At 43.1% G+C, this 13,894-nt stretch overlaps 1 protein-coding gene across 7 annotated transcripts in view; it reads right to left on the bottom strand.

The window, feature by feature from the left end:
* Positions 1 to 13,894, bottom strand: part of LOC103316308 (guanylate cyclase 2D) — a 281,070-nt gene that overhangs the window by 74,895 nt on the left and 192,281 nt on the right. For all 7 annotated transcript variants that reach the window (XM_031931234.1, XM_031931236.2, XM_031931233.2 and 4 more), the window contains one exon: positions 5,056 to 5,258. The gene's annotated coding sequence lies outside the window, so the exon portion shown is untranslated. The remainder of the gene's footprint in view (positions 1 to 5,055; positions 5,259 to 13,894) is intronic.

The raw sequence follows: 13,894 nt of genomic DNA, 5'->3' as shown, positions 1-13,894 counted from the left end.
TCTTCCAAATCGCTTTTTAGACTTTTATGCCCGATATAAATCGAAGTCGAAATTATGTGCGGAGCAGATTACACACGGATAGATAACGTTTAATTAACATGTACAAAAAATCATCGAGCGTAATGGATACCTATTTTTTTTTCTCGTTTCGAAATGTAGTTCAAGTTCGTCAATTAAAACCTTATCTTCGCGGAAGGAAATACTCGGCACATTCATTATCGCTATCTCGTATCTCTTTGTACCGCGCTCGATTGCATTTGATGCGAAAAAATTGGAGACGGGCGGAAACGCAATGGAAAATTGATTCTCTGGAAGTGCACTACAATTACGAGGCTACTATTTTCGCTATCAAGAAAAGTTAATTGTACAGCTGCGCATCCTCTCGATCTCGTTTTACGAATCGAGCTATCTGGACGAGTGAATTGACAGAATAGCTTTTCGGTCACTTTCAATGACGCATTATTTGTCTACGGATTCATATTCGCGTTATAGAAGCTCATTAATATTACTGTTGATCTCGGTCAACATTGAAATTCAAAACGCACGTGTCCATGCAAAATATGCAAATGCGTATTGAAATGTAAGTTTACATATTAACTGCTATAATTATAATTGTAATTAAGCGACAGGTTCCAAATGGTAGAATCGTGTGACGTATTCTCCCGTGGGAAACGCATAATAGTTTTGATTTGATAACGTCTCACGCACATTCCAATTAAATTTATTTCGAAGCATAGCTCATACAGTATAATCTAAAATTGTTAACATACCTCTCGCTCAAAATTCGTTACATAAAATAACTCAAGATATTGAAATAAATTCGCAAAATATATATAAAAGTCTTCAATCTTAGTCACGACACGGCTTTAAAACTGCAATCGCGCAATCAGCATTGGGTCTAGCATTTCCACGACAAGCTCCTCAGTCGGCACTTAATGGAGGGAACGTTAGCCCGAGCCATTATCTCGCCATTCGAAACTCGAAACAGCGATAAATTAAAAGCTCCGCGACAAGTCTCTACTATAGCCGGGGAGTAAAATGAAAAAGGGAGATAAATAGAGGATAAAAAAAAAGAAAACACGCCAATGGCGGGACTCCTCCCGGTATTATACGGAGCAGACTCGTAAATCGTGTCTCTCGTCCAGCCGCACGTGACAATGGGATTATTATATACTGCGCGCGCGGCACGCTCGTGACATGGCCAAAAATGAATCAAGGCGGAAGCAGAGTGAAAAGAGAAGCTTGCGCTGTGTATATAGTGAAGGATTTTTAAAATACGGAAACGCGGAACGAAGCTCCGATGATTGTTAAATAATTCCGCGAAATTAATTCCGGCGCACTGATCCCGACGAAAAATATTCTCGAAACTCTATTCATCAAAGGATGCTAGAACAATGAATCTCCAGCTCACCGAGAGCAAATCCCTTTATTCAAAGGGAAAGTACACCATTAACAAAGCTCACCTACAAGCCGTATCCCAAATTTTATTATACGTACATCCGCAAACTCCGCACAGGTGTCTCGCGTGTATATAGCTATAGGTGCACACGTGCGTGATACAGACGCGCGATAAAGACAGCGCGTGAGAGACAAAGAGGGTCAGATTATCGCGCGGGAAACTGCAGCGAGATATAGAGACACCACGGCGGCGGCAGCGACGACGACGTCGGGAACTGGATCGTAAATTCGTGCTCCTGACAGACGGAGCATTACTTTGGGCTTGCGCGACGCGATAAGAGCCGACGTCGAGGTATACCTATATACGTATTCCCTTGCTGAGACTTACGTCGCTATACTGGCCTGATTATGATTATTCGCGGCTTGTCGCGTGCGGGGAAATTGCATGTTTCGCGTGCGCGAGAGCTTGCGTTTTGTTATCGTTAATTATACGAGAGTTTTTCGCTCGCTGGAAGCTGAGTCGCGCGGTGAAATTCGATTATTACTGTGTAACGTTACAGGCTATCGTACAAGCAAAATCTTGTTGCTATTGCAGATTTACAACGCAGCGACTTTGACCCAGTTCAGTGTATTTCGAAAAACTGTCGGATACCAGGAGTGACGGACATACTCGTGTGATTTTCTTGTAACGAACCGAAGCCCTATATTTCCGTCGAAAACAATGCGTGTAAACTCGACTAACGATCTAGTCTTTCAAATTCTACGGATAAATACTCGCGCAGCTATTTCGATTGAAAAATGGAATGGCCATTTCGCAAGCGTCTTTTCTCTCGAATTCCACAAAAGGTGAGGGGAGTGACCATCGAGCGACTTTTCGAGTTTACCCTTTGTGTGTATATTGTCTGTAGGCCAGTTTTATTTACTGCGTCCTTTGCAGCTCTCGAGTGTATGACAAACGCGTATAGTATTGCGAAACATTCTTCCGTAGCTCTTGCATCCTTCGGATATACTATGGGTAGATTCCTGTAGGTGGGCGTCGTATGAATTTGAATAATTACAAAAGCAAACAAAGCCGTGATTACCGCGGAAATTTCCGATGAAAGATCTCGTCTATTTTTCAAGCTCACTCATCGTCCGTGTATATCCACTCCAAACAAACAGATCCGCAGTGGCACTTACCGGGAAAAACGGGTGTAAATATAATCAAACCGACCGAGGAGTAAATTTAGTTACCTCGATCCTAAGCAAACATTGTAACTCGATGATTTAGTGCATTCTCTGATATTTTCGCGTGCGAGGTCCGTGGAAAAAAAACGAGTAAAAGAGTTTGATATACCCTCTCGCGATGCATAAAATGTAGTGTGTGTGTTCGAGTGAAAAAGTAGTTGATGCATTGTTATCTCTCCACGGTTGACCTTTCCAAATATTGGATTACACGTTCTTAAAAAAAAGATTAAATTATACAGCGAAACCGGGATTCGTCATCAGCAAATGATTCAGCTTCGAGAATACGAGGTCCATCAGCACAGCAATTGACATTAATTAATTGATAAAATGTTTACCCAAGCACTGCGTAAGCACTGCTTCGCGAAAGCGAATATTTGACTAACCAAGAGTGCCTGTACTATACTGCAAATGAAATTCGAGCTAATAAACTCGAAACTCCCTGCTTTTACTTTCAATTGCAATATCCATCTCCCTCGCGAATCATACCCGAGCTGCAATGGTCGCGAGAAAAACTCGAAATCGTCCAACGGCGCAAAAATCGAAGTTCGATCGAGAAATCGATTACACCACGTAAACACGGCTCTCGCCGCGGTATACGATTTGCTTATTTTCCAGAAGGGCGAGCGTTAATCAATGCCACCTCCTCCTCCTCCGTTATCTCTTCAAAGCAGAGACGTGTTATTGCTAACTAGCTTCCCCTCGAGTCTCTGTTTCTCTCTCTCTCTCTCTCTCTCTCTCTCTCTCTCTCTCTCTCTCTCTCTCTCTCTCTCTCTCTCTCGCCATCATGTGCGCCACGCGGACGTCGTTAAATCGGTAATTGTGCCAAGGAGCTGCTAGCCCGAGCACCGGTGGATTGCGCGATCGGATTATGCTCCATTAGGCGTCCTCTGACTTTGATTTACTCGCGCTACGACTTCGCTCCGCATAAAATGAATTACGCGTGTGCATATAGTCGCGCGGCGATCAATGGGGGGGGCTGTTGCTGCTGGATAAGGATCTTCGGAGGGATGAAATTTATCGGAATCGAATTATTAGGGAGAGAGAGAGAGAGAGAGAGAGAGAGAGAGAGAGAGAGAGAGAGAGAGAGAGAGAGAGAGAGAGAGAGAGAGAGAGAGAACTGCGGAATTCAGTCGAGGCGATTACGGCACGTATTGTAGGGTCTGCGTATGCGATGCAGTCGTGGTAATTAGTAGACGTGCTTAGGGTGGAATATGCTCGATTGTAACTGGTGGAGTATGTTGCTATATATTTTTTGCGAATAAGTACGCGGTGTGATTTACGTTGTTTTGATTTGCAATTTTAGCAAAAGGACAAGTGTTATTTAATATTAGCTATATGTATGATTCTGATATTCGAATTATTGCCCTAAACGGATCTTGCGCGTTGTCATCTCTTGAGAGGGCAGGTATCTATCAACGCAACGCGCCCCCAGGTTGCAAAATGGCCCCTGGGATAGCGGATGGCTGCGAATAAATTGAATAAGCAGTAACCGACTGCATAACCGATAGATTAAGCCGTATAAATCACGGAATTTTTTGAATGTCCGAATCATTTAATTTTCACATAGGAAACGACGGCCAACTGTTCGATCTGCAAGAGCAAATGTACAATGCATTACTCGATCAGAGCAGGTAGAATAGTCAATTCCGCGGATTTTATCGGGTCAACTTATTTGTACATTTCCGCGCAGTCCGTCACTCCTTATCTCGAATAAAAAAGCCATTCCATTAGAAAATCACTTTTGCTCAAGAGTCAAAGTGACGAGGCAGTTCTCCATCTCTCTCCCGAGGAAGTTTTCAAGTGTTCGCGCGCCAGTCGCATTCTCCTAAAACCCATTGTGGAGGCGCGCGAGCTTTGCATGTTCGTTTTACGCTTGCGCCATCCGACTACTGCGCGCATAAAAAGAATACGGCTCTGACAATGAAGTTGCACTTTGCTCATCGGCGCTGACCCTCGAATGCTGAAAGCTGCCTGGGTGCATTGAAATGCTTTTGAAAAATTTTTAATTATCGGACGTAAAAAGTCCGAGTGGCCTTACACGGACGGAAATATCGTAGTATTTTTTGCTCTTTGAAATGCGCAGTTCTCGAAGATGACGTTCATTGGATGTAGGAATTTTTAATAATAATTTTAAGACTTTGTTGACTTTAGAAGAACGAAGATTACTTATTCTTATTAAATTTCATAAACTAAAACGTTGATTCCACCTAATGCCACGATAAAAAAATGCATTTGCCAAAGTGTGATCACCGTGGAATATTAAAAAAACCCACCGCAGCCCACTATCTTCCAGGTGAAACTCAAAAGCAATGAAATTAAAGCGCGACCTCTTAAAAACCCTTAAAACGTCTTGATAACGTAGTTATACTAGTACGGCCAGGCACGAAAGTCCGCTTAAGCGTAGTGGAAAATGTTTATGAAGTAACTTACCTTGATGCGACACTTGAGATGGCAAACTTTGTAGTCTCTATCTCTAGCCTTCCAAGTGCTGACCAGCGACAGCAGTTCCTCTACGTCGGCGTTGCCTCAGCCAGTTGCCAAGAAGTAGTCATTTTAAGATTTCATGCTGCTGGAGGTACGAGTAGACTTTTATCGCTATAAATTTCAGTGACGCACTCGTGGATGGTAGTGATCTGGAATAAAAAAATGAGGAAAATTTATGGTTGATGGCTCAATAAAGTCGTATGCTCGAAGCATTGACTGCCTCGTAATTTTTAGTGGATTGAGGGTTGCAGATGTTCTGCTTGTACCTATTAGTGCGACTGAAGTTTTTAAAGATTAAAACATTAGAAAAACTTCGAGCAAACCCAACTTTTTTTCGAAAAACGCAAAATCTACATACGAAATTTCATTTCCAAGTCCAAATGAAAAAAAAAACAATTCAAAAGCATCATAACCACTCTACTACTAACACACTTCAGCTTGGCAAAGCTGCAACGATAACCATTAACCAAGAGTAATAAAACACACAGTCGCCAGCGACTTGTATTCGGCATTTTCGCGTTATTATAGCTTATATACCTACTCCGCAAATTCGTCGTCCGTGCTGAATACGCACCTACGCTCGCAAAAGTGGATCACGACGGCGGCGGCACACACGTATAATCCGCGAGACGCTGTTGAACATTTACAGCTAAAACGACGCGCCTAAATTGGAAGATAAAGTTCTCTGCCACAGAGCATTACCATATGAAGCTGGTACGAAATGACGGTTTTGGGATGGCTCATGCAGCTGCTGAAATCCGATGGATATTTTTGAGTTCCCCCGCGCGCGGCGGGCTTTAATGTTATTTCGTGTCAGCGTTAGCGAGATTTACGAACTAGTTTGCGCGCGTTATACGCAGCCTCGTTGTTAGATATATATTGCAAGTCGGCTGGCTTGATGAATCGAGTGAGATAGCGTAGTTTAGCGAAGCTATTAACTTTGATTTGGAATTTTCAAATATAAACGGGAAGTTCGCTGAAAAGATACTTTTTTATCCGTAGCTTTAATTTCGCGAATTTTTTGTGAAATAAAAATACGGAAGATCTTTTCCATTCACCTCACAGTTCAATACATCTTTAAAAGGCTATATATTGGTTGCAAAACGTTTGATGTACGAGCGTAGGATATAACTCTGCGGAATATTCGTTCCAGCATATTATACAACTTTTTCGATACTTTTTTATCAAACGCAAAATAAAGCGAATATATGTTGCAAAAGTGTCTAGATCAATCATTACTCCAATTTAGCCGCGATACTCTCCCAAAAAAGAAGCAACAACAACGACGACGATATCACCCCAGGCTTGGCATAAATAAGAAACAAATCAAGAAACAATTACCCCGCAAACATCCAATTTACGAAATCGACCGCTCCGGCGCGTGTCGCACAATGCATACCAAGTAAAAACCGAGAGCTGTTTCAATATACAGCCGCGCCGAACTTTCCTTCGAAATCGCGTCGATACGTTTTCGAAAACGAAAAAAAAACACGACAATAGATAAATAAATACAAGACGTGCTAGGTAATTGGTAATTCTGTATCGGAGACGAAATTGTCATCGATGTATATACACACGGCGGGAGGCCGGATCGATGCCGCGGGGAATATTGCGTATTCACTTTCGACGCCCACGCCGCGAGCGAGGCTTGTTGCTTGTCGTAGAATTTAAGGAGGATGCAGTTGCGACCGATAAAAATTGTTCGGGCCGAGGCGACAACGACGGCTACGTGAGTTGGATTTTCGCGGAAGCGGGAAATTTGAATTTTGCGGGACGTAGGTCTTGTCGCGGTTGATCGAAAGAATAAATTGTTGTCGCTGAATTATTGGCGAGAAGAATTATACTTGAACGATAATTTTGTAATAAATGATGCCACGGTATCATTAATAATACTGAGAACAACATCGGTACCATATCGCGCTATACAAAAATACACCCCGTGACTTTTCATTAAAGCTCACCTTGAAACGTCGGGCATTAATCACGGAAGCTTGCGGGCGAAATAACTGCGATTGCTATACATCTTTGAACATATCCGTAGGTAGGGCTATTATAGGATGTTACTATAATTAATCTTCCGTGCGTTGTGTAAAGCGCGTGAAAACGACAAGGAGCTAAATCCCCATGATTACGTGTGCAATTCATACAAAGTTCAGTAATATCCATTACCCCCGTCGCTCTCCCTCTCTCTCTTGACCTTTTACCTTTCGAGCATTGCGATTTCTGCCGCAGTGTGTAGTAGCGCCAACTGTTACAAATGCGGTTTTAAACGAGGATTACGCGCGCTCGCGCCACCAAAGTTCATGTAACGTCCTGTGTTGCGACACATGCGGTTGGCGTTTTTTACGATTCGTCCCCTGGGTGACCTCAACATATTGTTTAACGTATCAACGTGGGTGTCGAGCATTTATTGCGAGTATTAAATGCGGTAAACACGACGAGTTTTTTGCTACGGAATTACGAATATTGCTTTTTTTCGTTCGTTCGATTGAAATTTCTCGATATCGTTTTTTGCGTCACGCTCTGTACAATATAGGCTCAAAAAAGCTCCAGGCACCCGTACGAAATTCTCGTTATGTAAAAAAGCACGTTTGAAGCTTTAATTATTCGAGTTATGTAAAGACTTCGCTGGATGAGTGAGGGATCATACAAAAAATTTCAAACACACACCTGCCATCGTGATCGTTGTCGGGAAATGCATATTTAGTAATTAAAAAGCATTTGCAAAAGCGTGTACCCAAGTGCAGTTTTATATTTTGAGTCCTGTTCGTAAATATCTATAACAGCGTGTAAAAGTTCAGTCCAACTTTTAACGAACCGCATCAGCGCAGTTTTAGCAAATGTCCAAAAAGCTCTTCATCGAAAAAAGCTCAAACAAGCTTTTCACACGCATCCAATTAAAAGTCTAAATCTGAGCTGATCGGCACGGGTCAGTCCGACCAAACCGCCATACCACCACTGGCCGGACTAGACTTCGTTCACCACCACTTCTCTGGCTCGTCGCGCTTCTGTAACTTTGCTGTGGCTCAGTGTATTGCATCGTCCATCGATCGAGCGACGGCCCATTCTCCCAACTGCGATTACTCGATTAATTATTTGCCTAACTCCCTCCGATAATGCCGGCCTCGAGGGACAGGCCTCGACCGCGGAATTTCGCGACGATCATGGTGAAACGGTGCGGTGAAGTGGAATTAACATTTTTTTGTTCAAAGTTTGTCAACGTTTTTGAGAGAGAGAGAGAGAGAGAGAGAGAGAGAGAGAGAGAGAGAGAGAGAGAGAGAGAGAGAGAGAGAGAGAGAAAGCGATGAATAAAATTCTGTCGCGACATTCCTCCCTTAGAGATGATAAAAAGGCTCGATTCAACGGAAAAACGTAAAACGAAATGTTCCTTCGTTCCCGCGAACTAATTCATCGTCCTCGAGCGTCGAGCGATACCCGGACTTTCGTTTGGCTATGCAAATCTCCTCGAAAAAAAAGAACGCAGGAAAAAAGAGCTACGCCGAGAGAAACGAGAACGAGTATAAGAGACACGAGGAATAAAAAGCGCGGCGGCTTCGTTAACGATTATTTTTCTCGTTAATATCGGGATGACGCGCGCGCGAGCGGAGTCTGGGTTATTGCTGGCGAGCTTACCGAAAAAATCTTCTTCGAATGAGAATTTTATGCCCCGGTCGTTAATTTTACTTTTGTTCCCTCGGCTCGACTAATTAATAATTCGCGTGGGTTTTTACATGCGCGCGAGGAATTATTTTTTCGTCGTTATGCGATTTCGCTGCTTTTTGTGAGGTGAAAGAGTCTCTATGTATTTTCTGGTGGATGATTTGTGGAGAAACTTTTGTTTAAACTGAATTAGTAACCTTATGGTTAATTATATAGACCTGCTTCATATTGCGTTAAACCAGACTTTGTAATCAGTGCAATTATCGGATTTTAAAATCAATGTTAATGTTGATTAATGTCCTGTCAATCAAACCTCTACTATATAAATTACTAATAAGTAAAATGAATTTCATACACAGTAAAAACATACCACGAAGCAGTGTTAATTAACAAACGGATAATTAACAACGCAATTAAAAAATTCCAGTACATATTCGTTGAACATCGCTCATACACCGCTTCGTAAATTACAGCCCCGGTAGAGTAGCTCACGGAATTAACGAGCATAAGCGAAAAATCCCTCTCTCAGCACACATGTGCACGTCGACAATTATGCACGTGTATGCACGATGCAACGAAAAGCGAATCGCAGCCGTAAAAAGCCTGCTGGTAAACGGCCCATCAAACCTGCCGAGGCCAACGAGTCGATAATTAATTGTCACGCTGACGGCGTTCGTTAATTATCGCGACGATAGCTCCAAACCGCGCGCGAAAATGCAGCGAGAGAGAAAGCTTTAATTGAAGCTTTTCAGGCTTTTACTCTCTCTCTCTCTCTCTCTCTCTCTCTCTCTCTCTCTCTCTCTCTCTCTCTCTCCCTCTCTCTCTCTTACATTCGTTATAGCTGCTGTATTATAGTTTAGGGAAACAATGAGGCGACGATGTTTTTCCAAGCCAATAAAGCAGTTTTCATTATGCCCTGTAGGTACTGAGTGATCACGTGTATTTGTCTAAAAATCTAAAAAGGAAATTTTTCCATGACGAAGCAAGCAAAAAATTACTGTTATTTTAGGCATGCTTTCTGCGTTACGTATTTGCTCTATGAATACAAACTACAGTGCTTCCTACTCCTTTGTTTATTTCAAAGTTCAGAGTTTTATATTCTCAATGGGCTACTATTTTACATCAGTCGATGGATCTATTCCGGTGATTCTGTGATTTTTCTTTTCTAAATAAACGAAGCTCACGCGGAATATTGCTAATTAAACATTGATACACGCAGAGACGAGTTAAAAACAAGTTTTTAACAATTAGAACCTGTCCCCGCTTCAATATTAAAGAAGTTTTTTAATTTAAATTGAAAAATTGCTCGCCAAGCATAGCGTGTATTTTTACCATTGAATTTCTCTTCATAATTATCTTGGGACGATTAAAAAAAATGTGTTCAAAAGTACAGGTTACTCGACCTACATTTTTTCTAATTTTCCCATACCGATTCTAAAACTTACGCGCGAAAAGACGTATAATTAATTCAGAGAAGCGTAGCACGTGTAACTAAAATTAATTAAAATTCTTTTGACGCGATCAGCTTGGCAACAAAAAAAAACAACTCTTTCACGGGAAGAACTCTTTGAACTGGATAATATTCCATTTTCCTGCCTCCTAATAAGGACGTTCAAAAAATTCACCATAAAACGCCATAAAATTCGACTCGTACATCCTTACCATCAAAGAGAAACTTCATTTTTGAGGGTCCACGAAACGCGCTGATCAATCTCGGCGGAAAATAACGTCCTTTCCATACCGACAATAGTTTAATCAATCTGCGCAGGCCGACTCTCTAGCTCAGCTGTTTTATGCATCGAGTCGTTTCTCGCCGAAGCTCAAAGCCGACTTTGCGTACACGTTCCCTACTTCGTTTGTGCTCCCCTTTTGTTGTTCGGGGGGTCGATAACCAGGAATAATGAAATGGTTAAGCTCAACTAGCTAGAGTTTCGGTATTGACGTCAGAGGAAAAACATCCACAGCTAAGTAGTGGCTTGCAAATTTTATTGCGTTTTCCGGGATTCCATCGAGCGAGTTACTCTCGCAAGAGTCTTCCGTTATTATTTCATGATAAGATTCATCCTATGAGCGTAACGTTCGCTAAATCAGTAAATTCACAAGGATTTTTTCTACTTGCAATATATTATAATGTATGGCACTCGGGATTAAAACTCCGTGCCAACTGTGACATCGAATTAATATTACAAATTACCTGCGGCTTTTCCTCAACCACTATAAAAGCCTCTACCGCCACAAGCCTGATACCACACCGTCTACCGCAAAGAAAACGCAAGCTTTCGTACCGCATATTTGAATTATGCGAAGAAAAAAACCATATTCCGCGGGATTTATCAAACGTCGAGCGATGCCGATAAAACAAAAATCAAGCACGAATTCCTCCACGCACCCACTGTATAACACTCATGTAAATACTTTCTAAAGCTCGACTTTCCCCCCTACATATATCGTAAAATTCGCAAAATTCACTGCCGTCCGGTTGCTCCCAAGGGAGCCATAAACTCGAGTCTTTCTCTCTCTCTCCCTCTCATTCGGTTCGTGTCCCCTCGGTATATTTCGACGTGGGAACAAGCTATGTGCGCGCATGTTATTTTTCTCTCCCCTCCCCCCTCTCTCTGTAAGTTCCGGCACAAATTGAATTCCGCCTCCATTGGCCGAGCGACGACGTCGAGGGCATCCGATCTCTGGATCTAGTCCAAGAGAAATAATCGCACCCCGCGACTGTGAGCTGATACGGTATGTCTTACGACCGACGAGATGCCAGTAGGTTGTTGCCTTTGGAATGTATGCCGGAGGAGGTATAATACGTTAGAGCTTTTTTTTAAATTTGAAATAACGCGCGCGATGTCGATCGCTTACGCGTTTGGAGAATAAAAGAAAATTAAATCGTGATTGCCCTGTGTAAAATTTATTCAAATCTATGCGATCGCGTCGTGTATGCCGCTTGACAACCGAATAAATCCGCGCACGAAAAGCTCGACGCATCAATTCGAATACACGTGTCACTGGCTTCGCAAATCAATCACACACAAAACGCAGCCTCTCCAATTAGCCCCGCTCTCTCGACGTTTTTATTTATAATTATACAAGCCGGTCATCTCGACGTATAAACTCTGCACATACAATAACTTTCGCGCACACGTGTGCAGAAAAGCCGCGACGCGCGTCACTAATGCAGCGATTGAAATATTCATCCGTCGTTGAGAGTCGACCGCGGAAACGACACGGGAGAGAAAGCTCATTTTCGCGCGTCGCCGAGCTTCGTGAAAAAGCCGTCTCCTCTCGCCACTTTCGGGAAGATTCATCACACCGCCCGGCGACTCAAGGAAAAAGGGACGACGCTCTACATATATAGGCGTCTGCGGATGTATGCATAGAGAGAGAGAGAGAGAGAGAGAGAGAGAGAGAGAGAGAGAGAGAGAGAGAGAGAGAGAGAGAGAGAGAGAGAGAGAGAGAGAGAGAGAGAGAGAGCTGGCTTTTTCGCTCGCCAAGATCCTCCGCAGCGTCGACCCGACACGTGACTCGCTTTGGGTTAGATTTTTTGTCCGACGCGGCGTCTTTTACTACAAAATTATATATGTATTTTTTTACAGAGGATCTTTCAGTCGGTACGTCGCAAGGGTTGGACGAGCTATTTTCCGGTGTATTCAATGACGTTTGGTTTTGGAGCTTTAATTTTTTTGAATCATTATATACTTTTTTTACTTTTACACAGATAAGTGCCTCGGCTGGGGGGGGGGGGGGGAAGCGAAATGGAAAAAGTTTCTATTTCGAAGGAAGCTCGTATATTTTTGTTTTTATTAGCGGCCTGTAATGGATTGAGCTGTATTCAGAGCCATATGTACGCGCGGGATGCCTATAAACTTTTCACTTCTCGTGACTTCTGAGCTTTTCAATGCTCCGAATCGGATTGAACAGTTGCAGTATATTCCAACTCAGATGGAAAACTCTCTCTGCCCCAGAGGCAAAAAAGGAGCAGCTTGTAATAGCTCATTTTTTCGATTCAATGCATCTCGATTTCCTTATTTACTCCGCTGCAATAAGAAGTATACAGGCATTGTGTACCTTTTTGCATGGAGCTTCTTCACGCGAGGGGAATCAACGTCTATTCTTACAAAAAGTGCGTTGCGAGTATCGATCCGCGATTCCACAGGAATGAAGAGTTTGCAAAAAGCTAAGCAAACGAACACAGCCGAAAGCGGCCAACTCTCCCGCGAAAACAGCATAGCGAATAAACCCTTCCGTCCAATCACCACGCAAACATCCCGACAAAGAAAACAACGCAGCGCAGCACACTCGCAGCCAAACTCAAAAGATCAATTCGTCGCGTGAATTTCCCACGGGATAGTCGTCGCGCTCTCTGCACGGCTCGTTACTTAATTTGCAGATTTGCCCCTTTACTCTCCGAGAGACGACATCTCGTCAAACGCAAAGTTTACGGCAAAGGGTAGAGAGCGAGAGGGGGAGCATAGCTTCGATAAGCCACCCACGGAGTTCCACAGCTGCTGCTGCCGGCCTCGCGGGGTTAGCAGTACAGAGCTACTGTATAACTTTCGCGGCGCGGCTCTCTAGAGCTTGAGAGAGTCGAGAGGATTGTGTATATGCTTCTGCGCTTTTGCTGCGGTTCTTCGGCTTGTGAGTCCTGTGGTTGACATTGTCGTCAAAGGCCGCCTGGATATCGCCGGCTGTGTCGATCAGTAGTACACAGGATTTTATTCTCTTTCAGGGAGGATATTTGGTTTTCGTGTATTTACATCATGAGTTACATAATTATCGCGATCCGGATGTCTCGGATCGAGAAAACACGAGAGAGAGAGAGAGAGAGAGAGAGAGAGAGAGAGAGAGAGAGAGAGAGAGAGAGAGAGAGAGGAAAATTCACCGAGTGATTCCATCCATTCCCCGGGACTCTTTCAAAAGCAATAAAGAGTCAAGATTTTCCTATTTGATAGCAGCAATAAAAGCCGAGAGCTAACCCGACAGCGATGCACTTAACCGCATGAATTCGCAACTCTCTCGCTCTTAATGCGCGAAAAATTGACGAGTGCGCGCTCGTGGAATTTTACGACTATCTCTCTCTCTCAGCGCGCATTTGCATTGTCGGCGAGAATCGTTTAGCCGAGACAAT

The sequence above is a fragment of the Nasonia vitripennis genome, chromosome 5 (assembly GCF_009193385.2).
Source record: "Nasonia vitripennis strain AsymCx chromosome 5, Nvit_psr_1.1, whole genome shotgun sequence".
NCBI classification, from domain to species: Eukaryota; Metazoa; Arthropoda; class Insecta; order Hymenoptera; family Pteromalidae; genus Nasonia; species Nasonia vitripennis.
The sequence above is the reverse complement of the archived record's forward strand: the minus strand, read 5'-3'. Positions and strand labels throughout refer to the sequence as shown.